The sequence below is a fragment of the Dromiciops gliroides genome, chromosome 3 (genome assembly GCF_019393635.1).
Source record: "Dromiciops gliroides isolate mDroGli1 chromosome 3, mDroGli1.pri, whole genome shotgun sequence".
Lineage (NCBI taxonomy): Eukaryota > Metazoa > Chordata > Mammalia > Microbiotheria > Microbiotheriidae > Dromiciops > Dromiciops gliroides.
The window spans coordinates 3,953,288-3,965,753 of NC_057863.1; the positions used below are offsets into that span (position 1 = coordinate 3,953,288).

At 47.5% G+C, this 12,466-nt stretch overlaps 1 long non-coding RNA gene across 1 annotated transcript; it reads right to left on the minus strand.

Annotated features, from left to right (window-relative positions):
* Positions 1-656: 656 nt before the first annotated feature.
* Positions 657-10,964, minus strand: LOC122746299. Its single transcript, XR_006355529.1, has 3 exons — positions 10,875-10,964; positions 6,379-6,517; positions 657-870 (listed from the first exon to the last, which is right to left on the minus strand). It is a non-coding gene; the product is annotated as an uncharacterized LOC122746299 (long non-coding RNA).
* Positions 10,965-12,466: the final 1,502 nt, after the last annotated feature.

Here is a 12,466-nt window from a genome sequence, read left to right on the forward strand (position 1 = left end):
TGGGACTGCATGGTGTTGTTGCATTTGAAGTCATCTACAGAAGTAGGTGATCTGCTTCTTAGCCTCACAGGTGGGAGCTTTCTGTCGTCACCAGAGCAGAAGACAGAGTAGGGACTCCAGAGAGGGGAGAGGAGACTAACACCCATTCCGGGCACAGTCATGGTAGGCACCTGCCTTTCTGTGACATCCAGGGGTGGGGCTAGAAATGATGAGATGGGTTTCCATGTCTCTAAGGTTTCTTCTACTTATCAATCAGTGGTCCCATGATCCCAGAAGGCAGTGAGCCTTGAAGAAAACACAAGCAGGCTGTCTTACTCTGCCCTGAGCCTTAGGCCAGTCATAACAACCTAGCTCTATCTGTGAACATCCCTCCACCCATCCTCATTCCCTCCCTCATCCCTCTTTGCATCATACTCTGCACATTTGGAAGGTGAGAACAGATAGATACAGGCGATTCTGACTTATCTGGAACTGTCCGTGACAAAGCATGTCAGTCTTGAGAGTAGGCAAGCCCAACTCTCAGCATGGTGCACAAAGCTTGGGCGGGCATTTGCCAAATCCCAAGGCCCCAAAGATACATAAGAAAGGTTTCTCAGAGGGGCCCAGTCCAGCCGTTGCTCAGGTGCTGTGCAAGGAGGCAGTGGGCCAAAGCTCCTAGGGCAGCCCCTCAGGAGACAGGCTCTGGAAGACCCAGGATCCCCATCTTCAGGACCCTGAAAGATGCCAGAATTTGATGCTTGAGAGGAGAAAGGCCACGGTCATGAAGCAGAGATAGAGCCCAACGGGACTATCAGCTATTTGTCCAAGTTCAGAAGAAATGCTGAGGCTGAAGGTTTCCTGAACAAGCCCGGAGCTGGACGGTGTTTTCATCTAAAAGAAAAAAAGAAGAGGGTAGACAACGCGTCAGGAGCCATTTCCCCCATGTTCCCATCAACTCTTTCCTCATTGATTGTTCCCAAGAATAAGACTTTCTACTGGGATGCAAGCTCCCAGAGAGCAGGGAGTGCTTTTCCTTGTTCTTTGTGTCTCCAACCACCATCACGGAGCCCAGCACACAGCAAGTGCTCCCTAAATGCTCATTGAGTGGAATTACATTGAATCGAGAAACCATCTTGTCCCATTTCTTTCACATCCAGGTGTGTCTGTCATTGTCCTTTGCACTAATGGGGCCCCCAATGTCTCTGAGATGTAGCGTGTGTGGGGCTTGTACAGAGGAGGGATGAGGAGAGTGGCTTGGCCAATGACCAGTGGAAGACCAGGTGGAGGCTGGGAGGAAGGTGCGAATCACCAAGAGTCCACTCTTTGGTTCTCCTCACAGACGTTGTTGTCGCCTCACTTAGAATATCAGCCCAGAAGTGTCGCTTAGGTATATGTGAGCAGAGCTTTGAAGAGAGTCCGAGGAACAGAGGGAAAGCACTCCCAGGATGGAGGGATATGGATGACGCTCTTCTTACAACAAGCTCTTGGGAGGATGAGAGGAACATTTGGTGTTCTGGGGAGTAGAGTATGAGACTTAGAGCTGAGAGTGTGTGTGCGTGTGCACACGTGTGTGTGCCTGTGCGTGTGTGTGCACATGTGTGTGCATATGCATATGCGTGTGTGTGCCTGTGCGTGTATGTGCGTGCTCATATGTGCACTACATAAAGAACTTGTATTTTTGTAGCACTTCAAGGCATTAAGAGCACTTTACATACATGTGCTAACTCATTGGATCCTCACAACAACCCTGGGAGGTGGATGCCATCTTCATTCCTCTATTACAGTTGAGGAAACTGAGGCAGACAGCAGTGACATGACTTGCCCAGGATCACACAGCTAGTGTCCGAGGATGAATTCGAACTCTGGTCTTGCTGACTCCAGGTCCATTGTCTAGCTGCCTCTGGGAAGACTGACTTCTTGCTCTGGCCCCACACCCGATTAACTGTAGGATCTTGAGTCTCTTGACCTCTCTGCATCTCAGCCTAAGGGCCAGTCTGCTCTCTGGGCCTCCGTTCCCTCCTCTGCGGAATGAGAAGACTGAGCCGAGTGAGCTTGCCGGCTCCCTGAGCACGGGGAAATCTTGTCTTTCTCTGTATGTCCATACTTGGAGTACTGAGCTGGTTCTCTCCCATGGCCCTGTTTCCTTCCTCACTGCCATCACCATCCATGGGAATATCAGGAAACGCTTCAGCAGAGCATGAGCCACGGGAAAGAAAGACGGTGGCCTGGAGGAGGGGCATGAGTGATGGCTTCCGTGGCAGGGAATTCCAGGCAAAGGCAGGAAACCCAAGAGCCTAGCACTGCCAACCAAGCTTAGCTGGCTCGGATGTCTGGGTTCTCCCTGGCTGCCAACACACACACACACACACACACACACACACACACACACACACGAAGCTGAGCTGCTGAATGCCTCATTGAGGCACCTGAGCCTGCCCCTACACCCCCCCCCCTCATCCCTGCCCCCACGCCCAAAGCCCCATTTTCCAGGCTCTATTAAGCAGCTCATGAGGGAGCGGTCAGACCATCCCCTCAGCTCTCTTTTGTGGGCCTGGCTCAGCCCCACCATGCTGGACCTCCCAAGCAGAAGTAGGCACCTATGAAATCTGACTGGAAATTCACTGGCAACCTAGCCTTGACCCTGATGGGGCTGTCGGTCTGTGTGCAGTAGAGAAAGTGAGGGCTGAGCTGAGCTTGGACAGGTTTTCCGGTTGAGGCTAGGGCCCCAGTCTGGCCACTGGGGCTGTGGCCAAGCAGCTGAGGCTGTTTATCAGCCTTATTTTCCAAGTATCTTCTTTCCAAAGGCTGCTTGCGCTGGTGAGGATGGGGAGGGAATGAACTTCTAATGGGGAATGAGGAACATGGGAGCAGGCGTTTAGGTCTGGGGAGGACCTCTGAGGGTCTTCTGGTCCAACCTCATTTTACAGGAGAGGAAACTGGTGCCCAGAGAAATCCCATGATTTGCCCATGGTCAGCTAGCTCACAGTGGTGGAACTCCCAGAGGTGCAGTATTCTAAGCTCAAACACAGGAACAGCATTATAGTCCAGCCGTGGTGATGTGACTTCACTCATCATCCCTTGTTGGTGAAAGGAGTCAAAGGAGACAGAAAGCCCACACTCTCCCTTGATGTGGGAGCAGTCTGTCCTGGCTCTCTGCTCACCAGGGGTGACTGGGCAGGTGCTCCAGTCTATTGTTCCCTCGGTTATGAGTCAGCACAATTCATTCTGCTTTCCCTCACCTGTTTCAGTAGGTGTGTCCAGGCGTAATTGCTTAAGGCCAGCCAGGAGTCCCTGGAAGCTTCTCAGAGCAAGGCTCAGTGCAAGAAGGACGTGATGTGGGTCCCCAGCCTAGGTCTTCAGGACTCACTGATTAGCTGATATGGCCATGGTTGGCAAATGGATATTGTATATGCATGTATGTGTGTGTATATAGACAGGTGTCCCATATAATACTCAATGTATCTGTGTATCTGATATCATGATATTATATGGTTTAGATAATTACATATGCAATTTCACATATAATCTCATTTGATCCTCACAGTAACCCAGTGAAGTAGATGTTATAATCTCTGAAGAAACAGGCAGACAGAGATGAAGTGACTTGCCCAGGGTCACACAGCTTGGAAGTATCAGAAGCGGATTTTGAACTCATTGCTTCCTGACTCCAGGTCCAGTGTTCTATCCTCTCGCCAGCAAATAGCTGTGTAGATGTGTCGGAGCTCCCTCAATAAACGCTCTAAGTGTGGAGCTCCGGTCTTCTCCATCATCAGTACGTTCCCCCAACATGCCCAGACCAGGGGACCACCCTAAGTTAGACAAATTGACATTCACAGAGTCAGGCTTCTTCCTAGGAGCTGGGAACTTGCTCTGGATTTCAATATACTTGATTTCTTTTATGATCCCACAAATTGTATTTTGTGAATTTAACAACATTCTTCTGAGAAAGTGTCTATTGGCTTCACCAGGCTGCCCACCCAGAGGAAGCTGGGTGGGGCCGTGGATGGAGCTCTGGGTCTGCAATGAGAAAGATGAGTTTAAATATGACCTTAGACAGTTACTGGCTGTGTCATTGGACCACTGGCTGCCTCAGTTTCCTCTCCCATAAAACGGGATAACAATAATACCGACCTTGCAGGCTTTTGTGAGGAATCACAAGATGAGATGTCTGTAGAGTGCTTAGCACAGTGCTTGGTACACAGTAGGTGCTTAATAAGTGCTGATTTCCTTTCTTCCATGGGATCCATGACAAACAAAAGGGTAAAATCCCCTGACATAGACAGAGCATTGGAGGGGGTTTGATCCTATAAGGGAGGAGTCACAAACATCATCATCTCCCTTTCACAGATGGGACAAGAGTATCTCAGAGAGCGATTTCTCCACCAGCCCCAGGTCTGTGGAAGCTGGCTCTGGCTCCCGCTGCACTGTGGTGCACACCCAGGTTGGAGCTGAGCTGCAGATGGGGGACGGCTGGAGGCGCCTGCCCCAGGCTCTCTTGTCTATGTGATGTTAAAACAGAAAAGCACAATGACCTCGAGCTAGAAATCAGCTCCAAAGCAACAATGCCAGTCAAACCATTTCTTTGGTAACAGGCAACATGTAACCTTTGGTTTTTTTAACTAATTCGGGTAGTGCCGAGCAGATCACTTCTCCTTGTGCCCTAGAGCTTGTCTCTGCAGCCAGATCTAGGGAGATGTGCCAGCCAATAGAGCCATTTCCCGCACCCAGGTTCTCCTAGCTGCCAAAGCTACAGCTCTGTCTGCAGTCAGTAAAATAAATGCCGTGAAAGTGGTTTGTTTGCCAACACATAAGCTGAGTCTTTCCTCAGAAGACTTGGACTCAACTCTGTATTCCCCTATGGGCTACCTGGATGCCCTTGAGACAGTTCCAGCCTGAGTTTCTTCATCTGTAAAATGGGAGAGTTGAGAGGGAAGTATAGTACAGTGGGAAGAGCCGTAGCTCTGGAGTTCGAGGATTTGGGTTCAGATCCCACTCTGATGCTCACACCATCTGCATGCAGGTCATATAACGTTGTGGGACACACATATGGCAAATGAGGGGGCTGGATGAGATGGCCTCTGAGGTCCTTCCCAACTAAACTTGTCACCTTGGCCAGAGAAAGACCTTTGTTCTTGTATTACAATCTTGGAGTTTGAGAATTGTGCTTTATCCATTTCTAGCTGGGGCTTCGATAAGTGAGTGAACAGAATTTCCAATGTATGAGTGATCGATTCTCCTCTGTGTTTAATTGGAAGATTTACTATTGATTCCTGAATGGCCCTGTAGTCCTTGCAGAAATAAAGACAATGCACAGTGTGCTCATGGGGAGCTTGGGCTCACAGAGAGAATTAATCTTAAAGCCTAACAAGATTCTCGGAGCTTTATGTTTGCAACACAGTGGAATATTATTCTGGAACTTAAAGAAGTGTAAACCATGTGGTTTTTTTCTGAGGATGGGAAGAGTCAAATCAAGTTGGGTGACTAATAATTGTGGCAGTTGATGTAAGAGGCAGAGATCACGCAAGGTTGTCAGCAACTCAAGCAGAGCTGAATTGATTTCTGCTCCTGAAGGGAGCTGGTTGTGATCATCTGGAAGGCATCCTTGAGCCATTAGCCAATGGCCAGACACCTGCAAGAGAAGCCGAGGCAGCCCAGCTTTTCACCCTGATGTTGAGCTGCATACAGCATTCCATAGACACAACCAATCACTCCAACTTGGCTGAGAAGAAGGTGAAATGAGAATCTAGTCAAAAAACAGCTTCCTCCCATCCCAACAACTGTGAACAATGAAAGCTTTGAGGCCAAGGCCAGCAAGGCACTTTATCGACACAATCTCGTCTAGTCCTCACAACAGCCTTGGGAGAGAGGTCGCACAGTGCTATTATTTCCTCTTTACAGACAAGGAAACTGAGGTTTGGCAGAGTAAAGTGAGTTGGTCCAGCTAGGAGCAGGATCCAAACCCAAGACTCTCCTGATTCCATTGTTCCCACTAGACTATATTCTGCCTCCCGGGGTGGATTTCTGGATTCTTTGGATACTAATTAGCAGTAACTCCTGCATACACACATAATACATATATACATATATATATATGTACACATATGTACATATAGAAATAATATATATGCAAATGTGCATGAATGTGTAACAGAGTTTTCTCTAGCCCCCCATTAAAGCCAGGCACCTTGCCTGGGGTTCTACAGTCTCTGTTATTGACTTGAGCCCCAACCAATGGTGCTCCCTGGATTTTAGGCCATCTCTGGTACCCCAATTCCACTTAAGTACTTAACAATCAGATGAGCTTTTACAAAAGAATATTTACTTCACAGGTAGAGCAAAAACAAACATATAAACACCCCCCTCTCCAACACCTGTGGGCATGATCCCTTCTTACACAACCTTAGTCTCTGGAGTGGGGAGGAATGGTTCAAAGACCCCCTGGTTCTGGTACACCTCCTAGGGCTTCTTGGGATCCTGGCTGCATGGTCAGCATGGATTAAGCTCGTGGACCCAGGGACTCCACTGCCTGCACCTAGAACTGAAAAGGATAAACAAAACAATCAACCCCAAGTACTCTCAAAGGGGAGAGAGACTCCTTCCACCTCACCCAGCATAGGTCAGGGGGCCATGCTGCAGATGAAGAGGATCTTCACCCCCAGAATGGTGCCAGGCATCTGCCCCAGGCAGATAGTTTGGAAGCCAATGGAAAGAAGCCACATCCACCCACAGGTAGAGGGACGCAGGACGCCCTCTCCCAGCATCAGATCCTTGACATCTCTCCCTGGAGCTCCTTCACTTTAGGCGATCTGGGTCTGCAGCCACTAAGCCAAAGGGCTTGACCGATCTGTCTGCTGGAATCACTCCTTCCCCTCCAAATAGGCTGCTCTTCAAGTTGACTGTCACACACTTACAGCTCTGGTCCTAACAATGCCAGATAGGACCAAGTTTTCCCACCCTCAGAAAAGCCTGGGCTACAAGTATAGCAAGTAGATGTACCTGGGCTGGGGGTGGTGGTGGATGGATTCAGAAATGAAGAGACTACTTTTGGGGGGGAGGGTGAAGTGGTCAGACCTGCACTTTAGGGAGATCACCTTGGCTTCTAAGTGGAGGATAGGCTGGGGTAGAGAGACACTTCGAGGCAGGGAGACTGAACAGGCTGTTTGCTCTAGAGGGATCTGAGCTGCATGTGAGGCAGGTCTTGCCTCATCTCCACCTCTCGGGGGTCAGTCCACTTGAAGGGCCCAGGTCTCACTAACATAGCTCAGCTCTGAGGGCATCCAGCTGGGTCTCAGGATTTGTGATGCTATTTCCCATCTCTTGCCCCAGCTGGTAGGAGCAGGAGGTGGGTATGCTGTCCTTGAAAGCTATCTCCCAGCCTACTTCCCCATCCTTTGCTGGTCCCTCCCATCAGTGAGGCAGCTCCCCTCCAGTAAGTGCATGTGCTGAGAACCTTATCCCCGAGGATGTCAGAGTTATGCCTGGACAGTCTGGGATAGTCTTAGAGGGATTCCTAGTGACTGGCTCCCTCCATGAGGTGTCTCCAGGTTCCTTCCACTCTAAGATTCCACAACCCCCCTGATGTTTTGCTACTTTAAGGGCCCACAGAGCCAGGCTGACTCTTTTCTTTACCAGACCGGCCAACTTCCTGTCATCCTGGGGGAGGGGGGGAGGAATGGGGGGGGGCACTTCCTGACTTGACAAAGTCAGAACATGAGGACCTCATACAAACACACCCACTTCCTGGTTCTCTCCCAGGATAGTCTGAAACGGAGGACAGAGTGTGGACATATGGGACAGTTCTACAGGTCAGAAATCAGAGATGCTGGAGATGTCACAAGTTCTGGGTTTGGAATCTAAGGGCCTAAGTTTGAAATCTTGACTCCCCCAATAACCATCTGTGAGGCCCCTGGCAAGTAATGATCCTCAGTGCCTGCCCTCTTCTGTAAGATAGGCATGATAACCAGGGCATTGCCTAATGGGGTAGATCCTTTTGAAACCTTAAAGCGGAAAGCAAATGTGAGTAGTGGTGGTGGAGGTGCTGGTGCTGGTGCTGGTGCTGGTGGCACTGCTGGTGGTGGTGGTGCTGTTGCTGTTGCTGCTGCTGCTAGTGAAGGTGCTGGTGGCGGTGGTGGTAGCAGAATAATAATAATAATAATAATAATAATAGCAACAACAATATCTATATTGCACTTTAAGGTTTAAAGCATTTAACTTCTGTTGTTCTACTGGATCCTCACAGCAATTCTGTGAGGAGGAAGGTGCTATTTTTACTTCAATTTTAATGGCAAGGAAACTGAGGATGAAAAAGATGAAAGGACTTGTCCAGGGTCACACAGCTAGAAAGGGTCTGAGATGGGATTTGAATTCAGGTCTTCCTGACTTCATGTCTGACACTGTGTCCACTGTGCTACCTATCTCTCTTAATGACTTGTGTTATCATTTTCATTAATGTTATTATCTCATTCTTCTTGTCTTTTTCCATGTCACCCAGATGGAAATGGTGGTGGTGGAGGATGAGTCACTATTCTCTTTTTTATTTAATATTTCATGGCCTATTCCAAAGGTGGTCCAAACAAATACTTTTTTGTAATTTATTAACCAAACAGTAAGCATTTGTTAGCACTTACTGTGTGTGAGGCATTGGGTTAAGTTTTAAGCCTATGAGGACAACAAATAGAATAGTGCTAGCTTTCAGGGAGTTGATGGTCCAACAGTAAAAGCAGGAAGACACCAGCTCATCCTCAAGGGGCTCCATGAAAACATCTTGGCTAAAACAGGCAGAGGAGAGGAGATGACGGGCACAGCATTGAACTCATTCCATTTCCACTGGGGTTTGATCTCCTTGGCTGGGCTTCCACATGCTTAAAGGTTTTCTTTCCATACAACTTGGAAGTTATTACTATTTGGGATGGCAACATCTCTGAAAAACATTGTTCCTAAGTTTTTATGGGTCAATGTCATGTCCAGGTGAGGGAGGGTAACGGTTTGATTTGTGATCATTGTCGGGGACTGGTAGAATCCATGGTTGAGGGGCAGCTAGGTGGGGCAGTGGATAAAGCACTGGCCCTGTATTCAGGAGGACCTGAGTTCAAATATGGCTTCAGACACTTGACACTTACTAGCTTGTGACCCTGGGCAAGGCACTTAACCCTCATTGCCCTGCCAAAAGAGACAGAGAGAGAGAGAGAGAGAGAGAGAGAGAGAGAGAGAGAGAGAATCCATGGTTGAGTTCTCCAGGATATTCTGAAGTCTGTGTTCATCATGTGCCAGCCCATGAAAGACAGCAAACTCCTTCCTGATGCATAATTATAGCCACCAGCTCGTGTATTACTGGGTATTCTTGGTAGGTGCTAAACTTTTATGACCTCCAGTCTCCCTCACTTCCTGGTCTAAGTTCCATTGATCCAGAGGTCCAGGCTCCTTAAGGATAATCCTTCTGAGGTTTCTGGTCCTAAATTGCCACCATAAACCCTTCTTTTCCCACAAACAAACCCTTCTGATGCATCCATTTTGAAGGCACTTCTCTGTCCACATGTTGTCGGCTGAGTTCATACAGATGTTGCCCAGAGAGGAGTTTTTAATTCTGCCATTGGACTTGAATCACTTCATAGACTCCATCTGGAGGCAAACCACTTTCAGTTACATGGGATAAACTCATCGGTGTGTACCTCACTGTTCTCAGTCCTGACTTACTCATTGGAATGGTGTCTGTTCCTAAAGTATTTCTGCAAGTTTTTAACCTGCTTACCATATGCTCTCAAAATGTCTAGCAATCTTCTTCCTTTTGGAGTTAATTCAAGTCAAGTCAAAACAAGCATTTATTAAGTGCATACTATATGCCAAATATTGTGTGAAGTGCACACACACACACCCCAAGACAACAACACATGGAAGGTTTCATCTTTCTAAAGCTGTCAGGATTATTGGCCCTACCTCTATTTTTGTTAATAATGTCAGAGATTTTATTAGACTACTTTCCAAATTTGTTATGGTCCATTTTTACAATTGCAAAGATTTTATATATATATATATATATATATATATATATATATCAGTTGTGTTTCATGCATCTTTCCCATTCAGTTTTGATTTCAGGATTCCAGGGAGCCTTTTAACATTCAGCCATAACCTTCTCCTTGATGTCTTTATAATTGATACATTTTACCTACAAGAGACCATGGTATGTGCAGCTATCACTTTCAACCCTTGGATTCAAGCTCAAAGTTTTCAGTGTCTGTGACATTACAAGGAACATTGAGAATTCCTGAGCTAGGTACCTGGCATGCTTCTCAGAGGTGATCAACAGTACACTACTGCAGAGGAAAAACAAAAGTCATAACATTTAGGATGGGGAGATCTGGACCTTGCCCCACCCCCCACCTGGTCTGGCTGTAAGCAACTCAGACAGTGACCGTGCAGTGTAAATGGGAACTATTTGTTCAGGAGTCCACAAAGTGTGTTTACCTTGTGTGTGTGTGTGTGGGGGGGTGCAGTGGACTCTGAATATTTTCTATTTCTCTAAGTAGCCATAGGCTTTTGTGAGATCTTTGTAGCTTATTCAATTTCTGTGTTGGTGGAAACAAAAGGCTGTCCCATCCTCAATACCCATATTATACACTGAGGGCATACACAGGATGTGAGAACCCTATAATCCACATGTGAAATGACCAAGCCTGTGAGAGCCTAGAGTCTCTGGGGGAAGGAGGAGGGGCTATGAAAGGATTGTAGTCACTTTATTCATACTCCCCCCAGATTTCCTTCATTTACTGACAAGCAGACCCAAGAAGACAGGAAAAATGCACCCTGTTGTTCCTCCTGGAAAATCACAAGTGCTCTGAGGAACAAGCAAACCTATTTCAACAAAATTTGTGAAAAAAGAAAGAAAAATTGCTCACCTTGCAAATTCTGCTCTGAACTCCTGATGTGTTTGGCCATCTCTGGGCCCACAGATGGGTGCAGGCACGTCATCTTACTCTCTACTTCCTCTCTTTCACTTATCACTGGCCTTCTGCCACCATGGCCCTTGGACCCTGGGATTCAGGGCTGCCTGGATGAGATACAAAACTGGAGAACATCACTGACCTTAAGCTTTGGTCTCAATTCTGGGAAGTGTCGTCACTTCCTTTCCTGAGACTTTTGTCTTCCCCTCCAGAACCAGGTCAACATCCCTGAGAAGGAGCTGTCAACCTTGTCTCTCAGCTGAGGTGGGGGAAGAGGGAGAAGTCTGTCATCAGTTCTTAAATGGTACAAACATCTTTCCCATCTTTGCAGAGAAGAGGGAAGAGAGGTCGGAAGGGGAGGAGAAGGGATTCTTACCAGAGTTCTTTTTCTCTTGGAAGTTATGACTTGAACAGAATTCTTGGATAGGTGAGCCACCTGTGGACTTGATCCAACTCGCGCGCGCACACACACACACACACACACACACACCAACCAAAAAAGCTTATAGACAAGCCCAAGAAACCCCTGCCAAATAGAGAATGTCTTATAGCAAGAGTCATGATGCTACTGTGTTCAAACAAACCAATTTGGGGGGAATTCTGGGAGCTAAATATCTATACTTCAGTTCAACAAGCTCTGGCTGAACACCTACTATGTGCCAGGCTTTGGTGGGGTGCTTGGGATACAAGGACAAAAAGTAAATGTTCCCCACCCACAAGGAGCCTGTGTCCTGCTGGGGGAAATAAAAGGAACATATACGCAGAGAAGCGAAAACAAAAGATATACAAAGTAATGGGGGGAGACTAACAACTGGGGGACCTGGGGAAGGTCTGGCTCATTGAAAGTGGTGTTTCAGCTGACTCTTCTAGGGACTTGGCTTGTTCAAAGAGCCACAGGAGAGGAAGGAGCACCCCAGACCCCAGGGGACAGTCGGGGCACAAACTTGGAGATGGAAGATGGAGCATTCTTATAGGCATTCACTTCTTAAATTAATAAACCTTCTCTAATTAATAAGCATTAAGCACCTACTGTGTTCCAGCTAAAATGGTTGAAGAGAAGGAATGTAGAAGAAGACTGGAAAAGTAGGAAGGGGCCAAGCTGAGTAAGGAGCTTTAAATGCCAAGCAGAAGAATTTATGTTTGATCCTGCCTGGAATGGGGACCCACTAAATGTTACTGGATAGAAGGGTGACAAGGTTCGAGCTGTGCTTTAGGAAAATCTCTTCAGCCTGTTGATTGGAAGATAGACTGGGGGGGGGGGGTTGAGGCAGGGAGACTAATTAGAAGACAATTGTACTCGTTCAGGGAAACATTGATGAGGCCCCATGGGAGTGGAGAGGAGGGGACAAATGAAGGCAATGCTTAGGAAATAACATCGACAAGATTCAGCACCTGATCAGTCCCTAGCCTAGTGCCGCATCAGATGATGGGTGACTGCGAAGCATTTCCATGTTGAGTGTTATCAATCATATTATGAGGTGAAAGAAAGGTAGGCCTGGATCACGTAGCAAGAAGTAGGCTTAACCACTGGGCAGCCCAGCTGCTCT